The following is a 12,668-nucleotide window of genomic DNA, read 5'->3' on the forward strand; positions in this document are numbered from 1 at the left end:
CTACCAAAAAGGATTGAAGTGACCCCCTCCGTTTTGAGATCACTAGATATTTATTTCAAGAAATGATTGATTGTGTTTAAGCAGAGACATATATACACATGGTTTAAGACACTAACTGAACTTGTACACTAAATGTTTAATACGAAGTGTTATGTCTAACATGTAATGCTAAATCTGATTTAATGGTATACATATGGTAAATGATATTGTTCCTTCCAATCATAACTTACGATGGTATTTGGCAGATAACTAGTTTACCTGTCACTGTACAGCCCCTAAAAAACATCTAAAAAATCTAAAGAACAAAATGAAAATGAAAAAACAAACGATAAATTTTATCAATTTATCAAGCCTATAATCTATAATGCACAAACTATGATTAAACAACAAAATCGGTACTATAGTCAATATAAGAAATGGAAGTTGTAAAGGGATAAATTGATACGAGTGCAGCCTAAAATTTTCAGTAGCTGGTACATTATCTTTATTACTTGAGAAATTCAGGGTGATTCAGGTTTATTACTGCATACAAAGCTGATACAAAACGTACTTCCTTCCTTTACGAGATTAACTATATCAACTATCATGACTATAATACGTTGTTAAAATGAAACCAGTTTTAAAATGATAAATAGCATCATAAAAAGGAAGGGCTAATTTCTTCTGAATTTATTTAATGGCAGGGCCATTTTTTAAGCCCAATCTCTACTTTAATTCTCAGTATCAAAGCTGTATGTAGGAACTTTGCGTTTTGAACAACACAATGACGTATTTCTGAGCATCCATCAAAATTAAGAACGTCTTAAGTGGCTCCAAACTACAATTTTGACGGATTTGTGACATTTTTATTAGTTTTCCTTAAACGGTATAAGGACATTCCTAAATGAAAGTTCAAACAATAGTTTTTATACGGATTGATTCATTATGGTTAACGATGTCCTTCGATGTAGAAATTTACAGAAATATGTAAAATTGCATTATTGTATCAAATTTGTCTTCAAAAGACTGAATGGTATCAATAATTAACTTTTAGGTTTTTTCGAAATGTATACATTTAAGTACATATTAGACTTATATTCTAATTCCGGTACGTTTCAACCACTTTACGATTTTGATCCTGTTAGTGAAACAAATACAGGGGAAGTTGACCCTACATCTTAATTGAAAGTAAATGTGTCGTACGATAAGGGTTGTGAGATAATTGCTGTTCTATAATCACTGAATGACTATGCAAATTTCATGACGCCATTTGTTTCCCTTTCCGTGAAAACGATAAATGTAAAATTACCTATTAACATCCTTGACAAAACCAGATCTCACTTAAGAATGGTAACAGATAAGGTCTTGTGAATTTGCGTTCAGTACTTTTGGAGTAGTCTACATAGTATTGTTTTATTTACTACTCATGTTTTATCTTTTATTATAAGCTGAATGAAATGAATTATCTAAATTTATGTTGTTTACCGAGCCCGGAAATTTAGGTACGATCCAGGTAAATTTATCAATCCTTTAAATAAACTCATCCTAAAAGGTTACCAATTCGGTGTGATCACGTTTCTCCAACATTTGTTAAGGTATCTTGATATTTACCTGTAATGCATCTGTTCTTAACTTAAATATTGTTAAAACGAGGTATCTTTTAATGATATATATTAAAACATAAACAAAATATTTTTTTTTATTTTTTTTTTATAATAATTGAATTTTCATATATTTTTTTTTAATAGTTTCCCCAAGATTTTAAAAGACGATATTATCTAGCACAGTGAAGTAAATTTTATTTTACTTTGTTTCATATTATTTTTCTCTATTTTCCATAATAATGTATTCTTGATTACATAACAATGCTGCGATCTTGAATAAAAATAAACATTTTATGGTTTAGTCACGTTTCTCGAACATTATCGAAATCAGTATTGATACCAATTAAAACACTTTTCAAATATCTAACAGTGGTTTAGTCACGTTTCCCTAACATTTGATAATTAGACAGTAAATTAAAACCATACTAAATATTATTTGTAGACACATATGCACTTTAACGGTACTGCAATCTGTCGATACATCATTTTGGCATTGCACAAGGTCACGTTTTATCTCACTGTTAATGACGTCTTTACACTAAATTCATTGGGTGTTGGGTGTGTACTGATTGATATTTTAGTCTTAGATACATGATTTTTAATCAGTTCTTATTGGCTTAGAACTAGCTGTCAGTAACTGCGAGTACTCTCAGATCTGTACTTTTAGTCTTGTTTTATTGTGAGGGATGTATAGATACTCTGCCACGTCCGGTCTGTGTTTTTGTTGGATGTTTTTCTTCTTTGTACCGATATGATGACTTAATCCCTTTTCAGCTGGTTTTTATAGTTTGTTCTTATGTTGTACTGTTACACCACTGTCCCAGGTTAGGGGAAGGGTTGAGCACTCACAAATATGTTAAACCCACCACATTCTTTATGTGCCTGTCTCAAGTCAGGAGCCGGTAGTTCAATGGTTGTCGTTGGTTCATGTCTGTCATATCTGTTTTTTCATGAATTGTTTTGATATAAATTAGGCCGTTAGTTTTCTCAATTGTTTTGTTTTATATTTTTCATGTCGGGGCTTTTTATAGCTGACAATACGGTATGGGTTTTTCTCATTGTTGATGGCCGTACGGTTGCCTATAATTGCTAATATCCACTTTATTTGAACTTTGGTGGATATTTTGTCTCATTGGCAATCATACCACATCTCCTTATTTTCATATTTCTAGTTTGATTTTTTTTTTTAGTTTTAAACTTTTCCTTTCTTTTTCCACAAGTTGATGGTGGGCGACGGAGGGGGTGTTAAATACTCACAAGACTAGATTTACCGTACCATATATACATTATTATGTGTATGTTTGGTGTAAAGTAAGGAAATAATTCGATGGAATCCAAACTGTGTTGTTTAATTGTTTTTCCGCGTACTATCTCATTCTACTCGTATGACGTAATTTAAAGTACTACCATATCCGAAATGACAAAACAGTCCATATTACACCTGATGAGAAATATACAAATTTGTTTTTAATTGCATCAATTTTAAATCTTGAGTATTTTTGTCTTACTTGGCCTTGAATCACGAACACTGCTGGTTTTCTTGTTCTAGCCAAGGTGTATCAGTATCTACTATAAAATCGTTGTTCTAGCTGATGCGATGAATAAAGTATGTGATATTATAGTTGACGACGTGTCTTGCTTTTGGAATACATATTTTTGTCTCGCCTGCGACGAAAGTGGCGGAAAGCGAAACATAGGGATTGCTTTTCCGGCGACGACGACGTCGTAGTTGGCGTCAACAATTGTTCAGTTTGAGCGCCAAGCTTTTTATCTGGTGATATAATTTGATGTTTTTTTAATGCCCATCTTATTTATGCAAAATCAAAGAAAACGATTGCATGAAAAACGCATCGTTAGTTTCAAGAAACGTGTCTTCGCACAATAAAGAAATATTGCAGATAATTGTATATATGTGTTTTATTCGACAAATCGAATTTCCATATCTAATTATCGGTAAGTCTTTGCCAGATCCAGTATTCCAGTCCAAAGCACCACCTTGAGAAAAGAATCGACCACTTTGTGTAATATAGTGATCGGTCTCTTCGATGTAAGGTCTGCCGTAACCGGCGTTCGTGTATCAATAATTTTGACCCGAACCAACCATCTATGTGCATGTCAGCCGGATTTAATTTTGATACAAAACATTTCACTAAAATTTTCGGCCAGATGACAGACAGACTACGAACCGAAAATATATAACTGCATTTGTATATGAAATTTAAAGATCGAAATGTATTCGTAACAAAATGTGTTAGTCAGCTGAACAGTTCAATAAATTCCGAACGAAAATGTTAAAATAACCAAAATAATATCTTGAAAATATAACAAGTATTATAATTATATTTTTTCTCTCTCGCTTTATTGTTCTTGTTTGTTAATGTTATGAATAATTTATATTACAAAAATAAAGTAACTGACTCCTTTAAATCCTATAACTGAAAATGTGGAATTGGAAATTTTTGAAATTATACCCATTCTAATCAAAATTTGTTTCGATATTATCAATACGGAAGTGTCCATAGCAGTAATATAGCATTTTTATAGACAAGATTCTGAGGACAGAATTTTGTGATTAAAAATGAAAACAATTTCCTTTTATATCGCGTTTTACGTGCATTCTATACAAGTCATTTGAACTATTTATTTCACTGTAAATCTCTTGAAGTAAAATAATGCCCAAATTTTTTTTCGATATTCAGTTATAGTTTAACGAATTGTAAAGGCATATACAATTTCATAAAAACAAAAAACCGGTACACTTCCTTATAAAATATATTTCGACTTTAATTTAAAACTGTTTTTGTATGTAGTTAATTTCAAATTTACATCGGTGTCTGTACACATAGTCCGTGGACTTCATTTCGGTACTTCATAAAACGACTCCATTTCCGAACTTCATTCAACATGTTTTTGATCTTTTACGGCGTTAGCCGGGGTAAGTCCAAAAGCAATTTGACACCTTGCGTTTTCAATGTGTCTATAAACTTACTCGATCGAGGTGTAGCCTATTTTCATTTGCAAGATACTTTAAAACTTTTAAAAAATAAATGAGACCCCCCCCCCCCCCCCAGAAAAACAACAAAAAAAACAATTTCTCGTCTAAATCAGATGAAGTATATGATTTGGATGTAACTCATATGACATATTAAATTCAAAAAGAATACACAGGTCGTACTGGAGAATTTTGATATCAATATTATATATAAGTTTCTCTATTTAATGATAAGACTTAATACATTGTCCTTCAGTTAAATGTAATGCATCATACTTGTTTGTAAAAGTTTCGGCCAGTTTATGATAGGGGAATTCGACCGTAAGTCGCACCCTTTACATTTCACGCTCTTTTTACCTTCATTTGAGCATACATCTACCTTGCCGAGTCAAGTTCTAAATTCATCAAACTACCATCAGAAATCTATAGGGTAATGATCCAGATACTATCGTAACTGGCCTTAATTAATCATAAAACTTGTTTTAGTTGCTGCTCTTTCAGACGGACACTTTTTTCCTTCAATCGAGCACCACAAATAACATGGTGTTTAAAGGACGGACATCTTGAACATGATAGTTGTACTAAATTAATTTTCTTAATTTAACAAGAATAAATTGTCACGCACGTGAAGAAATACGAAAACTTTGCAAAGAAACATAAAAAAATATATAGTTACTGTCAGAGTAGTAAAAACTGAAGCAACTTACCTGTTTATTTCTATAATTTATATAAAGGTTAAGGTGGAATATAAAAGATAAAAGTATTTAAAAATAGATATTTTAGGGTAGAATCTGTTTTGGCGGACCCCGGAAATTGGAAGATGCACAATTTATGCGCATCTTCCAACTTCCGAGGTCCGCCAAAACGGATTCTATTTCTTTGTGGAATAATTTTCACTCATGGAATATCACCGTGTTCATTATGTTGTTGTTCTGTCATAAAAAACGCCGATCAACGGGGCGTGACCGACCATCTTGATTACACCGTCAGAACATTGTGGCGTCATCGCCTTTGTGATGCCGTTAACGACAAAGAGAAAAATCAAAGCCGAATTTTGAAATTGCAAAATTGAATTAAAGTTACCAATTCAAACAACTCTCTTCATAAGCAAATCAAAACAAACAGTACTTATGGAACAACATATAAAAAGATGCAATCTTGATAATGTCGTACAAGGATATGATTGAAACATTTTTTGATAGGTGGTGCAATATTTTGTCTCTCCTGTTACCATGTTCAAAAGAAATTTTAGGTTATCTAGAAAAGGGTTTAGATAAAGTTTTAATCTTATTTTTCATAGCCAATGAGATGGTTTTCAAGAATAAAAACTTCTATATATTTTCATTCTGTGTAATGATAGATTATTTGTCAATTTTCCTTGTTGTACTGAAAAGTACCTCTAAAAATTGGTTTTCAAAGGTTATAAAATAACCACAAGCAACGCAAGTCTAAGATAGCAATTAATAATGTTCAGCATTTTTTTTCTCTTTCTAATTAACCCAACATCAAGTAATTTCGTCGCATATTGGTTTACTTTTGTCTTCCTTTTTTGGTAACAGGAACGTACGTTAACGATATGTCACTATATTAAGTTCTATCCTGTTACCCTTTTTGTCTATCCTGTTACCGATAGCAGTATTGCCTTTGTATATGCTAAATTGCGAAGGTTAAGACGTTGTAACCTTTAAATGTTTTCAAACAACGGCCAAACATTTCATTTTGTGTAAAATCGTATGTAATTGTAAACTTTTTAAAGACGTTTCTGTAAAATATTGTCTCTCCTGTTATTGTAACCATAGTAACCAATGTAACAGGATAGACAAATTTCTCCATTTATGAGTGATGTTATGAAATAACTTACTCCCTTTGATGAAGTGATAATGTATTTCTTCTGTGATTTTGGTTTCCCACACGTAATTCCACTTTTTACAAGTATACTATTGGTGTAATTGATAGATATGTTGGTAACAGCATATACATGACAAAAGGGTACCCACTATTTTTTTTCACTAAATGTCTTGAATTTTCTTTTCTTTACACTGTTATGCAAGAAACGTGCTGTGTTAAATTTTTAGGAAGCTTTGTGCTTTTGAAATCATCACTGCATAATTCCATATTCATAGGGGAATCATAGGGAGAAAGAAATAACGTTTGATTTAGTAGCGATAACAGGATAGACATGCATTTCACGTACGCCGATTGAATTTAGTTTGTAGAAAAAATGTTACATAGAATAATAAAGAAGCTATGATTTTTCGTTAGAGTTATTATTAACATTCTAAAATAGTTCTTTTTGCAGATAGCAAGGCAATCAGAAAATAAGGAAAACATCATTTGAAATGTGTTACCCCGACACTGTACGCACAGAAATTACGTAAAAATCGGACTTACAGCAGATTCCATTGAGTGTGTAGCCAAAGGTAATATCTTTGGTTAGCTTGCTTGTTAGCTGAACCGTGAAGTCATTGTTAGGTTAGGTAAACTATCCTACTTTAAGAATAGACTAGTCCGACAGAAAACCAATCAATCTGTCTGTTGGACTATGCTACTTCGAAAGGAGGGTAGTATACCTGACCTAATAATGACTTCACGGTTCAGCTAACAAGCAAGCTAACCAAAGATATTACCTTTTGCTACACACACAATGAAATCTGCTGTAAATATATTTTAATCTTATCAAAATAGATCTGAATCGTGTTTATTATTGATGTTCCGACTCATAAATCCTACAAACTTTCATTTAAACACTTACAACTGCATTTTCCTTAAAAATAATTTTTTTAGCATAGGTGTACTGAAAATGACCCATATATCGGCTCTCGACACTAACGAATGAAACTAAAAGCCGATAGATCGGCTTTTGGCATAGTAACTTTAAGTTAGTTTGATAGGAACTACTTGTGATAGATCATTGATATCTAATATAAAGTTGCATTACTATCAGTCCATATCAGTTTGACTGTCGATTTCTGCGTCTCTGTGTCAACAGTTTATGTTGATTGATGCCTTCCATTATTGTTTTTCGTTTCTTGTTCTTAGCATACATCAGGCTGTTTGTTTCCTCTTTTGAATATGTTACAATTTGTCATGCCATAGCCTTTTACAGATTATACACTACTGTATGATCTAGTTTGGGTTTTACTCATTGTTGAAGTCCGTACGGTGACCTATAGTTGTTTACATCCACTTCCTTTGGTTTCTGGCGGACAGTTTTCTCATTGGCAACACATACCAAATCTTATATTATTTATTTTGAAATTCAAACACATTTAAATACGCTATCATATAAATCTAAAGCTTATCCTACGTCATCTATAAAATTGTGCAACAATATAAAAAAGACACAGTTATTACATCATAATTAATTAGTATGCGTGATGGAAATGTTATAAAAAGAATGAGAAATTTTCAGTTTAAGTGGATTTTATAGACTCAAGTGGATTGTATTTTTAGATCTTACCACAAAATTTAAAATAGATATTAAAATTCTATTATTGCACTTTGATCCATACAAGTATTAATATCGAGCTAATTAAAACATAATCAACATCTGACTCTTTTGATACTAACAATGTTCGTTTATTGCCAGCATCTTGGAGCCATTGTCACTTTACGAGAAAATGCTCTATATTATGAGCAACATTTCATGAATATAAACTATCCAAATCAAGCTTATTATGTGTGCATCAACCTTTTAATTTGCTTACTTTTCCTAATGGATATTTTTGCCATGATTAAGTAGAAACTTACAGTTACCTAACTGTCATGTCCTTTGTGTATAGGAATCCTTATTTTTACTTTCAAACAAATACTTAAACATGGGCAATGATTTCTGTACGATCAAATATTTTTAATCAGATGCTCTCGAGACCAAAGGCTTTGAACGACAAAATATATGTATACAATAGAGAGCGCACAAACCAAAAGCAGTCAAAACACTGGCTAATGTCAAAAGAACCGTAGACAAAACAGCCAAACTTTTTATATAGACATTTTCCCCCATGCCAGTTTTTCCCCGGGGGGACTGGCATGACCTCATCCCCCCCCCCCCCCCCCCCCCCGGGTAAATTTTGGGTCATTGCCATTCTTCCCCCGCGGAAAGTTGACAATACGTATATACATATAGCCACCTTTCCCCCCTTGCCCATATTTCCCCCACAATACGGATTTCACTATATATCTTTACATCAAATTACGGCCATTTATTGCACATATTTTTCGAATTTTGGAAAGTTTGCTATAGCTTGCTCTAGCAATATACTTTCCTATGGCATCGGCCTCAAACCGGAAGTTACTATAGGATGTGTGTTCTACTCCTAGATAATGTAGTACTAGTGTTTGAATACTGATTCTAGGAAGATGCTTTTGAAATTTTGAGTTACTTCTATTTTGATTAGCTTACAGCTTGAATTAAAATGTACTGAATGTTCATCGAATTCAACTTCATTTTGAAAATGGCTATCACAAACATTACATCGCAGATCCGCGCTGCGCGGAAATTAAAATCAATACACATCTACACGAGACAGCAGTTTCTACGGTTATGCTTTTATCGGTATTCCCCAGACATGCGTGAGATCCATATATGTGTACCTCCCGACGGGAGTACAATAATCCCGGTTTCAGGGGTTTCCTCCAGTCCTCCGGTTGAAGAGAAAATAAATACCGTGTTTAAAATATTTCATGAATGAACATTTTTCGACGCTAGTTTTACTACGATTTTTACACATGTTTATTAAAGACGTAAAAGCCCGAGTGTATCGAACGTAACCTGGTATCTCATCTCGGCCCATAAAAGACTTGGACTATAACAAACTCTGTCTATCACATTATCTGCCTTACAAAATCGGACTATAACAAAATTCGTATATGCTATTTGTAATTAAGTCTCCCAAACAAAGTTTGGAGACTTTTTGTTTTTGCTCAGTTCTTATTATTTTTCTTCTTGGGGTCTATTTAGGGGTATTTTGAGGGGCATACAGAAGGGAGGGATTTACTAAAGAACCATATGGAATTTTATTTTTTAAATTTTCAAATGACTATAACTTGAAAACAGTAAGTGATAGACACACACGGTCTTCAGTAATGATCACAGGACAATAAAACAAATCAAGTAAAATATAGGGTGAGTCCCTGGGGTCAACCCCCTTTCAATTTGAGAATGTGCTTTTATCTTGTAAACAGTCGAGATTCCCACACATAAACCATATATATTCATGTATGGGACAATAAAACAAATCAAATAAAATATAGGGGGAGTCCCTGGGGGTCACCCCACCCCCCTCCTGTTAGAGAACCTGTAAACGGTCGAGTTCCCGACCCCTAAACCATATATATTCATGTATGGGACAATAAAACAAATTAAATGAAATATAGGGGGAGTCCCTGGGGGTCACCCCATCCCATCCTGTTTGAGAACTTGTAAACGGTCGAGATCCCCACCCCAAAACCATATATATTCATGTATGGGATAATAAAACAAATCAAATGAAATATAGCGGGAGTCCCTCTGGGTTACTCCCAACCCCTCCTGTTTTAGAACTTGTAAACGGTCGAGATCCCCACCTTGAAACTATATATATTCTTGTATGGGACAATAAAACAAATCAAATGAAATATAGGGGAAGTCCCTGGGGGTCACCCCACCCCATCCTGTTTGAGAACTTGTAAACGGTCGAGATCCCCACCCCTAAACCATATACATTCTTGTATGGGACAATAAAACAAATAAAATAAAATATAGGGGAAGTTAACGGGGGTCACCCCCTTTCTTTTTGAAAACTTGTAAACGGTCGAGATCCCCACCCCTAAACCATATATATTCCTGTTCATGATTTCAAGAAGATTTGAATGACATACAGGGTTAAAACCTTAGGCGTCACTTATGCATATCACTTTACTAGACCAAACCAATTTGTACTGGACTTTGCCCAATGTCAGGCGACCATGGGAATGACTAATCACGGAGCTTTGTTTGGGAGACTTCGTAACAGCATCCTGTTACAATTATTTCTTGTATTAAGTAAAATATTTTAAAAGTCGGGAAAACCGTTAACCACACAATCTACTAATCGTAGTCCGAGTTTGTTCAATATATAACAATTCAAACAAGAAAACTAACTGCTTAATCAGTAATAATACAATTTACTTCAAACAAATATGAAGGACCTTAATCAATAAAAAATACTTAATCACAGGCCCTTTACATGGGATGGACACAGAAAGAATTTAACAGAGCTTTCTGTATATTTGATTATTTTAAATCTACAGTTTAAGGTTGCAATAGAAATTATCAAAATTTTACATGACAAACATATGAAAAAAGTTATTTTTGATAATTGCTGATGAGACAGTGGTTTAGGGAAAAACACCAAAAAATAAATACATATTTGAAATAATACACATCTACAACCTATTTGAAATAATACACATCTACAACATATTTGAAATAATACACATCTACTGTTGCAAACTTTCCACAGGTGATATCCAGCACTTTGATTTTTAAGAAACGATTGATTCCTGGAATCACTCAAAAAAAATAAAATCTTCGGAAACGTCGCCATGCGACGTTCACAAAAAGTCAACTTTAAAAAATGAGCAATTAAAATATGTTACAGGCATCCATTTCTTAAAAATTGAATACTAAGCATGGACTTTTGTCAAATTGTTCTAAATATTTGAAGAAATAAAACAAAACATCAGTCATTCGAATTTAAGCATGGATGCAATTTGGGTTCTCCTCATAACAGAATCATGGATCGTTTGGAGGTCTGCTCAAACCCATTTTTCTATGATTCAATATGGATTCAAAATTAAATTGGTGAAACTATATAATAAATAAGGATACATCTACAAAATAAACACAGAATGGGAATTTTTGTCTGGATCATAAACAAACGTAGGTGAAAAAAACTGTCAAAATAGATGCAATTTGGGTACCCTCACGTTACATGAAAATGTGTTCCTATTCATATTTACTGTGGATGATAAAATACTACTGTAAAAGTTAGAGATTAACACTTTCACCGCTGGAATAAATTTAATAAATATCCATTAAGATATAATGACCCATTGATATATTGTTTAATAAAATTGCCACCCATTGGTATATGATAGATCGAAATGTCCCATCCTTTCATATATTTAACATCCTGCAAAACGGACATCGGTATAGAACTTATTTAAAGGAGTTACTCTATATCAAACATTGAATTTTATGTTTGTACAGCCGTCTGTGTCCTCTAGCGTGTTCATTCCAGATACATGTAGTATGGTTATTTCATCACATATCCGCAAATCTAAGTTCATTTCTGCATGGCCACTCGTCTGTCTTCTTATCCATTAGTCTGTCGTCATGTCCAATAGTCTGTTAACATGTCCACCAATCTGTGTATATGTCCACAAATTTGTTTACATGTTCACCAGATTGTGTATACTAGTATACTCGACAGTCTGTCAACAGCCTACAAGTATGTCTACATGTCCACCAGTCTGTGTATCTCTGCATGTTCACCAGTCTGTCTACGTGTCAACCAGTCATTCCACATGTTCATCGGTCTATCTACGTGTCTACCCGTCCGTCTTCGTGTCCACCAGTCAGTCAACAGCTATGTGTCCACTAGTCTGTCGACATGTCTACAAGTCTGTCTATGGATCCATCAGTCTGTTAACATGTCCACATGCAACCTGTTTACAAATCCACCAGTCTTTGTGTGTGTCCACTAGTCTGTTTATGGGTCCACCAGTCTGTCAATATGTTCACAGGTATGTTTATGTGTCCACGGTGATTGTTTGGAAACGCTAAACAATTTAAAATAACGTTATCATGCTTTAATGGATATTTAATTTCAAACTGACGTCGCCGACGTTACTACAAGGGGAAAAATTAGCTTTTCGTGTTACTAGGGGGAAGAATAGGCTTTGTCTTTTTCTGAGTTCCTGCGTCCCTGTGTCAACTGTTTATGTTGATTGATGCCTACCATAATTGATTTTCGTTTCTTGTTCTAAGCATACATCAGGCTGGCTGTTTTCTCTTTTGAATATGTTATAATTTGTCATGCCATAGCCTTTTATAGATTACTCTACTGTAT

This window comes from Mytilus californianus, unplaced genomic scaffold (genome assembly GCF_021869535.1).
Source record: "Mytilus californianus isolate M0D057914Y unplaced genomic scaffold, xbMytCali1.0.p SCAF_5, whole genome shotgun sequence".
Lineage (NCBI taxonomy): Eukaryota > Metazoa > Mollusca > Bivalvia > Mytilida > Mytilidae > Mytilus > Mytilus californianus.